The sequence below is a fragment of the Struthio camelus genome, unplaced genomic scaffold (genome assembly GCF_040807025.1).
Source record: "Struthio camelus isolate bStrCam1 unplaced genomic scaffold, bStrCam1.hap1 HAP1_SCAFFOLD_310, whole genome shotgun sequence".
NCBI lineage: Eukaryota > Metazoa > Chordata > Aves > Struthioniformes > Struthionidae > Struthio > Struthio camelus.
In genome coordinates this window covers 12,501-15,000 of record NW_027182636.1, presented here as the reverse complement: position 1 = coordinate 15,000, position 2,500 = coordinate 12,501, and the positions used below count along the sequence as shown (strand labels likewise).

Genomic DNA, 2,500 nt, shown 5'->3' with positions numbered 1-2,500 from the left:
ACGCACTACGGACGCGGGTGCGCCGCGGGGGGGGGCAGAGGGGGCTCGGCGGGCGCCGAAGCGGCAGCAGTCGGGGCAGGGAGAGGGCAAGGGGAGGGGAAGAAAGGCAGCCGGCCGTCCCCCCCGCCGGAGGGGAACGGGGGACCAGCGCACCACCGGGAGAGTGGTGGAGGAGAGCCGTCGTACGGCGGGCACTGGCGGTGGCGGCGGGCGGCGGCGGCAGGTGCCGGGCCACCGCGACCGACCGAACCTGGGGGCCCGGCGGGACGAACTCCGCACAGCGGGCGCTCCGGGAGCGGGGGTTTCCCGAGTCTGCACTTAGGGGGACGAAGGCCCGGGCCCACACGGGGAGGAGAGGCACCCCCTCTCCCCGGCGGCGCGGGCCTGCGAGGCGCCCCAGCCGCGCCACACCGCACACACCGCGCAGGGCAGCGGTGGCCACCGGGCTCGGAGGGGAGGGAGGGCAGGGCAAGGCACGCCGGCCGCGGACGGTGGAGGCGGACGGTCGGCCGGAGCCGGGCAGGCAGGCCAGCCGGAAGACCGGGGCCACCGGTGCACGCACCGGTGGTCCCGGCTCCGCCGCCGCCGCCGACTCACCGCCGCCGCCGCCCCCCCACCGACTCGCCGCCGCCGCCGCCCCCCCCGGCCCCCCCCCGAGGGGCGGCACACCGCTGCGCCAACGCGGCAATGGGGGTGACGATTGACCGTCAAGCGACGCTCAGACAGGCGTAGCCCCGGGAGGAACCCGGGGCCGCAAGTGCGTTCGAAGTGTCGATGATCAATGTGTCCTGCAATTCACATTAATTCTCGCAGCTAGCTGCGTTCTTCATCGACGCACGAGCCGAGTGATCCACCGCTAAGAGTTGTCTCGGTTTCGGTCCCCACCGCGCGCGCGGGGGGACCGGGCAGCTTTCGCAGCCCCCTGAGGGCCCCCATCCGCTCTGCCTCCCTCCTCACGCCGACGCCGGCTGCTGAGCAAGGGACAGCGGAGAGAGAGGGCACGCCTCACTGACCGTACAAGCACAGAGGGAAAAAAAAAGGGGGGGGGGGGGGAGAACAGACCCGAACGAGAGGGGCGGGGAGCCCTCGCTCCCGACCTGGGACAACCCCTTTCTCGCTTCGAGTCCGGCCCAGGCGCCCGGCTCGGCCTGGCCCAGCAGGGAGCGGCGCGCCAGCCGCGCCACCTGCCTCAGGGACCGGGGTGTGGGTCCCCGCGGAGCCCCGGCGTCGGAGCCCGGCCGCCGCTGGGAGCGGCGCCACCCGCTGCCCGCGCGCCCGCGACCCGCCAGCCGCACGCTTCCGAGCTCCTTCGCTCGCCTCACCGGCCTCCAGCTCCACCGCCCCGGAGACGGCACCCAACACCCGCCTGCACACACGCAGCCTCCCGAGCGACGCCACGCACTCGCCCGTCCCTTCCGCGGGCAGACGCCTGGCGGCAGGCAGACGGGCGAGGCGGGACGGACGGGGAACGGCGCCCGCTCTCCCCGCCTCCACGCGGAGACCGGGAGGGGCCGCCCCCGCCCGCCCGCCGCCGCCCGCCTGCCGCCCAGCGAAGCCGGGTCGGGCAGAGCGAGGCAGGCGCGCCGGATGGCGGAGTGCCGGGGCAGGGCGGGGGGGGAGGGAAGGAAGGGTGCCGCCGACGGCCACGGCGGGAGACTGAGAGCACCGGCCAGGGAGGAGAAGGGATGCGCTGGGGCTCGGCGTCCGCACCACCCGCGGTGGGGGCTCGCCGTCCCGGCGGCGAGCACGCGCTCGCGCCGGGGTCGCGCGTTCGGAGGCAGGCCGGCGCAAGCCGACCGCGCGGCGTCCTCTCCGCCGAGACCAGACCGCGGGAGAGGGGGCAGGGTACCCTCTCCGTCCCGGCTGCCCGCGGGGCATGCACGGGCCGCGCCGGCGGGCATGGGGGGGTGCGGCGCCCGCGCGCGCCGACCCCCCGGCCCCTCCGGCAGCACGCCCGGCTGCCCCCCGGGTCGCATCGGGCCGCCCCGAGTCTTTAACCCCCGCCCGGCTCTCCGACCGAGAACCCTCGGGCCCGGAGCCCGGGGCCCATGGCCATCCCTACCCGGGGGGCCGCTACCGGCGGCCGCGGTGGCCGGAGGCCCTCCTCCTTCCTCCCAGCGCGCCCCCCCCCCCCCGCCGCCCCCCGCCGCCCCCGGCCCGGCCGACTCGCAGCGCGGCCCCCACACGGCACGGCGTGGGGCGGCTGGAGCGGTGTGGGGGGGGGGGGGAAGGGAGGGGAGGAGGAAGCGTGGAAGGCCGGCAGGGCACGGCCGGTGCGGCACGCGCCGCGCAGCGCCCGGGAGGAGCACGCTGGCACACGGGACCACACGGGTGGGTCACCGAGGGGAGGCAGGAGAAGCGCGGACGCTAGGTACCTGGCCCTGGGGTGAGGGAAACGACCTGAAATCCCCGCGGGGGTGCCTCCCCCGCCGCCGCCCGCCGCCGGGCCACCGCCGCCTCGCGGCGACGGCGGCAGCCTCAGCGGCAGCGACGAGGCGGG

The 2,500-nt window shown here is 77.7% G+C and overlaps 1 non-coding gene across 1 annotated transcript; it reads right to left on the bottom strand.

The window, feature by feature from the left end:
- Positions 1-712: 712 nt before the first annotated feature.
- LOC138065035 (5.8S ribosomal RNA) lies at positions 713-865 on the bottom strand. The gene has a single exon (XR_011138210.1). It is a non-coding gene; the product is annotated as a 5.8S ribosomal RNA (ribosomal RNA).
- Positions 866-2,500: the final 1,635 nt, after the last annotated feature.